Raw genomic sequence first — 9,887 nt, forward strand, 5'->3', positions numbered from 1 at the left:
TATTAGCTTCAGAAACTCCTGTCTCAGATATACAGCCCAAATTGACAAGGCCTGAGGAGCCTGGAGGTAGGGAATGACATGTGCTAGAGTCTGAATGTTTGTGTCTTCCCAAAATTCCTCTGCTGAAATCCTCACCCGCGATGGGTAAAGAAGGAGTATTAGGAGGAGGGGCTTCTGGGAGATGATTAGGTATTGAGGGCAGAGCCTTCATGAATGGAATTAGTGCCCTTATAAAAAAGACCCCAGAGAGCTCCCTTGCCTCTTCTGCCCCATGAGAACACAAAGAGCCAACGGTTTAGTTAGTGTGGTAGCTGACACTACCACATCCTGAATCTGCCAGCCCCTTCTCTTGGACTCTCAGACTCCAGAACTCTGAGAAATAAATGTCTGTTGTTTAGAAACCACCCAGCGGATAGTACTTCGTTAGAGCAGCTCAGGCTGAGACAAGATGCAACAGATCTTTAATGCTTGTTCTGCAAATCCTACACCAGCAAAGGTTCTCTGTCCAAGGTCTAGGGTTCCTGGATTTGGGGTGCTTATCCTGCGAGCTTCCTATAGAGGGCCATCCACCTGCCCTTGACCCCACCTCAGGATCCCTGATTCCACAAAGATCTCCTGTGTCCCATTGTAATGGCTTTAATACCTGTCCATAGATCACACTGAACTATCTTCCTTGTTTGCCATAGCCTCCTTCCATGGATTCCCAAGCAGAATATAGATTCCTTAGTGATAAGAGCTGGGATTTCTGCCTTTTTTGTGTGGCACATGGCGCCTAGTGCAAAGCTGAGTGCATCAGCCCAAGGAATGACTGAATGAATGAAAGTCATTAACTTGCCCTTGGAAACCCAGTTTACTCCTTCTGAACTACTCCTACTCCCACCTGGGAGACTCTGTCATGTCTTAACAGAACTTAATATACCTTCATCACTGTCATAGCAACATTAGATAAATGGCTCATTGTGATCTGGGATGACTTTCTTTGTCTTCCCTCTTGTACAAAAGCCCAGTTAATCTGGAATTTACCTGCACCATTAAAAAGGCAAAGTACAAAATCACTGAAAAGAGATAGGGCAGGTTTATGAGAACACCCTTCAGATGTATCAGAAACAACGCAGATTGGAAACACGTGTGATTCTCCAAAGAAAGCAGAATGAAGTGATCTCTACCGTTTGTTTGGATCTACAGTTCCTCATTTATGAGGGCCCTCCAGATCTATTTAAAATCCTCTAAAGATGTTCCACCTTGTCCAGAAGAAGGTCACGGCACCTCTGCCAAGTGCATGAGGTCCTTCATAAGCCAGTCCAGCCTGGTTCTCCAAGTTCACTTTCCGTAATCCCAGCACATGTCTACAGTCCCACCATATCACCAAACCTTCTCAAGTACTTCCCCCTCCTCACTCCCCCCTGCAGAATTCCTACCCTGCAATTCCTACTCACCTACTGTGAGCAGGTCAGACATGACCTCCAGGAGACCTGTCCTAAGATTCTAGGCAAGATAACTGGCCCCTTCATCACTCTGTGACACAATTATTCACGTGCTCGTGTATCTCCCATAGGGCACTGTGTCTCCAAACCCAGCCATGCATTTTAGTCACCTGGCGTTCCTTTACACAGCTGCTGTCCCCATCCTGCCAGATGGCCTACAAGGATGAGAGCCCGCAGATGGGGTCTTCAATCTCTCTCTACCTGCCTGAATCCCACTGCCGCTGAGCCTCTTTCCTTCCACTAAGATGTTATCCTTTTGTCTTAAACACCAGCACTTACTCTGATACGCTCCGGGAAAGTGGTTCTCCTGCTGCTCTTCACGCCCACTTCCCAGGCCTGGTCTTCCCTGATATAGGGCCAGCTCAGCACTTGCTCTGAGGAGACCCCTGAGGTCTTTCTAGAGACCAGCCGCAGGAGGAATTACTGTTCCATGATCAGCCAGCAGGGGGCAGTGCAGAAACACACAAACTAAGCCGTTTCGTTTTTCGGGTCAATTTCCCTGACAAAGCCCATCTCTGGTCTGTGAAGATAGCTTGAGCCACTCCTCAGGTTCCGTGTTTACCTAGATTCTTCTCTGACCCCTAATTTCTATTAAACTATAAAATCCCAAATGACTTTCTGGGTTGCTTGGAAAGGCAGCAAGCCCTTACCTGTCCGTTCCGGATACATGAATTAAATGTGGGCTAGAAATTGTGGAGCCTGGTACTATGTTATCAGATCTGAGTCAGCAAGACTTTCTTTTTTTTTTTTTTTTTTTTTTGCCTGTTACATGCAAAAGTAGGAACGCTAAATAGTTTAAGCTGGGACATAAAGACAAGCAGGTTACTGCCCACCCAGCCCCAGCTTTATCGAGGTATAACAGACATATAAAATTGTAAGTTATTTAAAGCATGTACAGTAGTGATTTGATATACATATTCACTGGGAAAGGACCTTCTGCATCTAATTAACTAACACATCCATCACCTCACGTATCTATCTTTTTTTGGTGAGAAGACTTAAGTTCTACTCTCTTAATTATGTAATACGGTGTCCTCAGCTATTGTCACCATGTTTTACATTATAGCCTCAGACCCTATTCATCTGACAGGTGAAAGTTTGTACTCTTTCCCAACTTCTCCCTCTTTCCCAACCTCCCTAGTCCCAGAAATCGGTGAGTTTCTAATCCTGATGCCTTGAGTTCTAGAAAGTACCTGTTTGTATTCTGTTGGAGTATCTGGATGTGTCCTTTAATTCTTATTTCTTTTAAGATTTTATTTATCTATTGGAGAGAGAAAGCGTAAGCGGGGAGGGGGAAGGGGCAGAGGCAGAGGGAGAAGCAGACTCCCCCCTGAGCAAAGAGCCCTACATGGGGCTGGATCTCAGGACCCCAAGATCATGAGCAGAGCCGAAGGCAGACATTCACCCGACTAAGCCACTCATGTCCCCTGGACGTATTTTTTAAATATGCTTTTAAATGTACTGTAGATTTCTTTCTCTGATGAATTATCTTTTTCTGAAAAGAATTATCTAGTGTTGGGAAAACATCAAATCCTCCACGTTTAACCATTTGCACCATAGGACAGGTGTCTTAAGGTATGCTGTCATTGATCTCCCAGAATTTTAAATCATGTCATTTTGACCCTGAAGTTGCAGCTTCAGGCTCTTCTGGCTACTGAATGTGTGGCCAAGATCATCTCAGCAAGCTCTCTGAAGCATGTTCCCCACTGCGTTATCAGCACCATGAAAAACTGTTTCTATCTCATCCTTTGTTTCAAAAACACGTGAGCACTTTCTTCTTAATACCTGTGGGACACCCTAGTCTTGGGGAACCAAGGCACAGGCTGACTGGGGGGTCTTTTATACCTACTGGTCACGTAGTTAAAGTCATGCTGGATAATCAATGAAAACCAAATGCACACCATCGCTGTTTGCCTTTTAAAGTACTAATGTAGACATCCCAGTACAGGAGGGCTTCAAGGGAGTTTTGGACTTTAAAAAGCACTTTGTAAATCACCAGTAAGAATGATTAACCCACATCTTGGTTAAGGGTATTCAGTAGTCTCTCTGACATGCCTGGAGTTGAGCACCCCACCTCCATGGACAGCTGCAAGTTAACCCCATCCTTCCTTAAACACCAAGGACTCCTTTGTTATATACGTTGGGCATTTTACTCTGGCTGATACATCGTCTCCCACAGGGATGCGGGTTAGCAGTTCTGATACAAAAACCCTGGAATTGAATAAATGGCTAAATGGATAGTGCAGAGCGGGTTCTGGGCTCCTCACCGTTTGGTGTGGGAATTCTCAGAGAAGCAAGAGAAGGAGGCTAGAATGACCCATGTGGTAATGGAGCAGAGTTAGAGACATTGGTATGAACTCATGTGTAGCTCAATGTGGACACAGAAGGTTACGTGCAGAAATATTTATAGATATGTGTCTGTGCTCCGGTTAGTGTACATACATGTATTTTCTTTCTCTGCAGCTAAGAAGGCCTGAAAGAAACAAAACTCCAGGACTAACAAATGGACCTAGCACCCAAGGCTTGGTTTCTGATACCATTTTCTGATGAGAGGAACCAGGGCTCCTTGGAGAAAGGGCTGATTGTATGACAGGAGCAGAAATATACAAGAAGGGCCTGGCACCTTGTAGTGCCAGAAAAGAAGGAAGGGCTACAAAACAAACAAAAAACAAGCAAACCCCAACCTTGGGGCTATATCAAAGGGACACAGGAGCACTGGAAGAGCTCCCGGTGGTGAAAACAGTGACAATTTGAGAAATGAAATAAAGTCGTATTGGATTATAATCCAAATAAAATAAAATAAATACCCATGAGGCCATGCTGCTCTCCTGGGTAGAAGAATTCCAAATAATTTCTGTAGATACTCTGCCCTCAAAGGGGTGGGGCCTACTCCCTTCTCCTTCTGTGTGGCTGCGCATAGAGACCTCCTTCCAAGGAGGACAGTGTGGGAAGTGGGGCAAAGCCTAATTTTACAGTGGAGGAGCTAGGTGATCAAGGTCAACAGCAACAGTGATAAATCACATTGAGAGTGTGAACTGATACCAAGTGAGGGAAATGGTACTTTACCATTGTGGTCTTTTCTCCCCAAAACTCATAACTCAAAATTAATCATGAGAAAACCATCAGACAAATCCAGTAAAGGGACAGTCTACAGCCCTCCTTAAATCTGTCAAGGCCATCAAAAGCAAGAAAAGTCTCAGAAATTGTCACAGCCAAGAGCAGCCTAAGGAGACATGACCAAAAAATAGTGTACAATCATTAATTGTAACAAAAGAGCCATACTAATGTAAGGTGTTAATAATCGAGGACACAGAGTGTGGGGCCTATGGGAACATTCTGTACCGTCTTCTCAATTTTTCTGTAAATCTAAAACTGTTCTAAATAATAAGGTCTTGTTTAAAAACACAAGAAGCAGAAGAAGAGAAAGTATTTGTGGTATGTAAAAGATAACAGATTATTACACAGACTATATAAATAACTTCTATTATCAATGAGGGAAAGATAAACAAACCAACAGAAAAAACAATGACAAAGAATATGAGAAGGCAACACAGAGAAGAAATGCAAGTGACCGGAAGCATAAGGGGAAAAAAATGCTTGATCTCACTAACAATCACAGGAATGCACATTATATTAAAATATCATTCGGACTGTTTTCCTTTAGCAACTCAGAAGACCGGTGATCTGCAGTCCGAGCAAGGGGATGAAAAAGAAACAATACTAACATGTTTGAATAAGACTTACGTATTTAAATATAAGTTGACATGATGCATTTTTTTCAAAAAACTCAGAGGTAAGGAAAGGCATTATCCCTTTGCCAGACTCCCAGGGTAATTTTGACTCAAAATGATGGCTAGATATCCAGTGGCCAATGAGAATGCGGGTCTCGGTCAGCCTCAGGCAAATGTAAATGGAAACTCCCATGAAACACTACTGCACACCAGAGTAGCCAACCTTGGGAAATGCTGATGAGGATGTAAACCAATCAGACCTTCGAACCCATCGGGTGGGATTGGCTTCACCCACTTTGAAAAGTACGCTTGGGCAGGATCCACTCAAGCTAGCCACGCACCTGCTGTTGAGTCCTAGCTAATCCACCTCTCAGCAAATACCCCACAAAAGTGAGAGCTTCTGGCCACCAAATGACACACGCCAAAGTGTTCGTAATGTTTTAGCCATGAGAGCTAGACACTGGGAACAACCCAAATGTCTGTGCATGGTAGAAGGTCTAAAGGGTGGGACAGCCACACCCTGGAATTCGGCACCGCAACCGAAGAGGACCAACTGTTGCCACATACGCGAGGAACGAGTCTCACAGACATTGCTGCGCGGGAGAAGTCAGGCGCAAAAAAACGAAACGAAACAAAATAAAACAAAAAACACATATGGTATGGCTCCATTTTTTTGAAGTTCAAGGATAGGCAAAGTTAATCTAAGGTGATAGAAATGAGAACAGCGGTTTCCTTTTGGGGGGAGTTGGGTGGCATTGAGATAGCCTGATGGGAGGATGGAATGTTCTCTACCTCCGGCAGATGACAGGTTATTCAGATAGAGATGTAGGTAAGGTGTGTGCACTTTCTTACGTATTAGTAAACACATAAGGGAAAAGGAAGAGACAAATGAGTCTTTGAAAATGGGGTAATTTACTGCCAAATGAGAATCACTTGGCTGTACCCTCTGTATGGTGTGGAGGTCAGATTTCAAAAGGACTCCTTAAAACAGAGGAATGATAAATACAATATGGTCCATCCACATAAGGGAATATTATTCAGCCATAAGGCGACATGAAGAAGGGGTGAATCTTGAAAACAAGCTGCTGAGTGAAACAAACCAGACACCAAAGACGACATGCTGTATGATTCCATTTAGATGAAATGTCCAGAACAGGCAATTCCGTGAAAACAGGAAGGAGATTCATGGTTACAGGGAAGGAGGAATGGGGAGTGACTCTTACAGACATGGGGATTCTTTTCGGAGTGATGAAAATGTTCTGGAGTTAGATAGTGGTTGTATTTGGACATCTTTGTCAATGTACTAAAAACCACTGAACCGTACACTGGAAAAGGGTGAATTTGACAGTATGGGAATCATATCTCCAAGAAAAGTGCAGGGCAGAGGCGGGTGTCTGTCCTGATGGGGGAGATACATAAGGACTCTGTCTGGGCCGAAGCCCTTGGATCCTGGGACATGGGCTCCCGTGGCCGCCTTTTCACTCCCGGGGCAGCCAAGGACCCCAAACGGAGGAACCGAAGAAGTTGTTTTGGTCTCTGTGTAGCCTCGGGGCAGGGGCACAGCTGGAATCCGCTGGGGGTAGGGGAAGAGAAGGAGTTCCAGCATGGAAGGAGGAGGGGTGGCAGGGAGTCACCCCCAAACCTGGGGCTCTCGTCGTGGAACATCCTTGCCTCTGTCAGGTGTTACAGAGGGGGTGTCAGCAGCAACAAGCCAGGGAACCCCCGATGAACCCCAAGTCCCTCCAACTGCAAGATCTATGAAGACAGAAGTACTGAGGGCTAAGATGGAGATGTTAACTCCTTCTGGTGAGTTTCAAGTCAGCAATCAAACCCTGGGGGGCTCCCTAGGGCCTCAGCAGCTCCAGACAACTCCTTTGTGACGCGTGTCTCCTTCTTGGGTAATGCTGTAGAGGCCGATGAGGGTAAGGCAGCAGGATCCAGAAGAAGGGATGACTCCCCAAAGCGCCCAAACAGTCTGCTGTTTCTCAAGGGCAAGGACAGGGTCTGGCATGTGGTTCCAGCCTGGTCCACTTGGGAGCTTAAGGAGTAGACATACAGAAGACTATTTTTTTGTTTCAGGTTTTAATTCAATTACCCAATCTCTCTCGTATCCACCCATTCTCTTACGCACTTTACTTGCTTCTGCTGATCTACGAGGATTTTAATTAAAAGCTCAAAATGGAAAATGAAAACTCATACAAATAAAATTATTTAACCACTAGAGATGCTGACTATTATTTTCCAAGCTTCAAAAATGCCAGGTAGCATTTCTTGAGTGCTCAGTATTCGCTGAGCCCTGTTCTGAGAAGTCACTGCGGCTTGCTTAACCTACACGGGGCAGGTACTTTAATTATTCTCATTTCACAGAGGGAAGAATGAGGCTCAGGGACTAGGCAGGATTGGTAGTAAGCAAGTGACCCAGGCTTCAAAGGCCACACTTTAATCTCCATACCTTGTTGCCTCCTTTGAATAAACTTTTCTAGGGGACACCTGGGTGGTTCAGTGGGTTAAAGCCTCTGCCTTCGGCTCAGGTCATGATCCGAGGGTCCTGGGATCGAGCCCCACATCAGGCTCTCTGCTCAGCAGGGAGCCTGCTTCCCTTCCTCTCTCTCTGCCTGCCTCTCTGCCTACTTGTGAGCTCTGCCTGTCAGGTGAATAAATAAAATCTTTAAAATAAATAAATAAATAAACTTTTCTAATTTTCATCAATAAAGTTGGAAGTTCATCTCTTGCTGCTGGGGTCTTCAGCTGAAGGTTGTGGCCCTCGTGCAGGGGCAGCGAGGAGCAGATAGATGCCTCCACCTGACTCTACATTGTCCCACTCCCTACCCGCACCAAGAACCATGTAGGTCGGCATTCCTGGTCCCAGGTGCCCTGCCAGAGGTTTGGAAAGCCTGGGATCCACAATCCTGATTTCAGCTCACAGGTCACATAGGCAGTCCCTGCTTGGTCTCGACTGTTTTCTTGTCTGTTTCCATTTCCTGCATCCTCACGTGGAAGAATGGCCAGAGCACCCGCCTCTTTCACATAGGCACTTGGGGTTCACAGGAGACCTGGGCCAAGTGGCCGAGGGGTGGACTGGGCCATCTCTCCGTGAAGGGCTTGCTGCAGCTCTGACGGGGGCGTCTGCCGAAGTCCGAGAGTCTATGCGCCCAAGGCCAATTCACTCTCTGCCCACCTGTGGCATGGCTGATCAAGCCTGCAAATCCGGCAGACTCTAAATTACCAGTCTTTTTTTTTTTTTTTTAAAGATTTTTGATTATTTGACAGGGAGAGCACACATGACGGGGGAGCGGCAGACAGAGAAGGAGAGGGAGAAGCAGACTCTCACTGAGCGGGGATCCCAATGCGGGGTTCGATCCCAGGACCCCAGGATCATGACCTGAGCCGTAGGCAGACGCTTCACTGATGGAGCCCCCCAGGCGCCCCTCTAATTTACCAGTCCTTAGAGACGGACTCTCTGTTCTAGTTCCAGCTACAGACCTAAGAGAAAGGAGTGTCAGGTCCCCCAAGAGACAAACCAGAATGTTCCGTGGCCTCCTAAGGCACAACCTCCAACAGGCGACGATCCCCGGGGTTGAAGCAGGCCAGCCAATGAGGGTGAAGACAAACCAGAGGGAGCAGCCCCAAAGGCCCACCTGACCCACGAGGGCTCCTTTGTTCTCCGCGAGGCTAGGACGCGTCCATGCAGGACAGGGTGAAGGCCAGCTAAAGGAAGCCTTGGCTCCGGGCTTCGTCATCTCTTCCTGCTGAGGGAAGAATGGGAGCTGGCAGGAAGGGAAACCGAACAAAGAGCCAGAGAAAAAAAATCAGAGGTTCCCTGGGGAGAAGTGACAGCTGGCCCAGGTGCTCACTGTGAGCAGGGGAGAGCCGGGGGGGCGGTGGGGGGCACCTGTGTGAGAACAAGCTGTTGCCCAGGAATCTGCCTCAAGCCCTAGGAGAGGCGCATGCCCTCCACAACCAAGCAGGGTCCAGCCCCCCAATCTGACTTTCAGGATCTCAAAAGGGACCTAAAACTGGCTTTGAAAAACTTGACTTTTTCCATATACATTTAAAACAGAACTCCCATTAAAAAGCAAACATTAACTCTGGGGAACGATATATGGTCACTTTATTGGCCAAGAAGAAGCTTCTCGGGTCAATTAGCCGCCATCCAGGGATGGGCACAAAGCTGGCTTTGCAGCTCGGGTCAAAGGTGGGTAGACAACGATCCAGAGAGGTTTCTGCCGCGAAACAACATGTGAGAGGTGCTCCAGGGCTTCCAGCACCCAGGCGCCCAGCTCTGGTGCCTCAGAGTTGGGAGGCATTGCTCGGATCTGAAGGGGGGACCTCCAACAAGCCTCGCAAAGGCAAGCCCCACACAGAGACTGCACAGAACCCCAGATCACTCTCCTCCTCCTACCAGCTGTATGTGGCTGACCTTGAGCCGGTTCCCCATCTGCGGGGTGTCGCCATCTCCTTCGCCATCTCCTCATCTGCAAGGGGATGATAATGACCTACTTCTTGGGGTCGGCGAGAGACCCTTGAGTGCTTCGTGCGGGGTCTAGAACGTAGGAAGCACTCAGCAAATACGAGCAAGCACCCTGCCGTGTGCCTTCTGCCCTCTCAGTCACGTGCTGCACACATACCCGCCGTCTACCCACCCTCCGTTCTCTCTGCCTTTCCAGGAATG

Source organism: Enhydra lutris, unplaced genomic scaffold (assembly GCF_002288905.1).
Source record: "Enhydra lutris kenyoni isolate GAN:26980312 unplaced genomic scaffold, ASM228890v2 scaffoldscaffold6, whole genome shotgun sequence".
Lineage (NCBI taxonomy): Eukaryota > Metazoa > Chordata > Mammalia > Carnivora > Mustelidae > Enhydra > Enhydra lutris.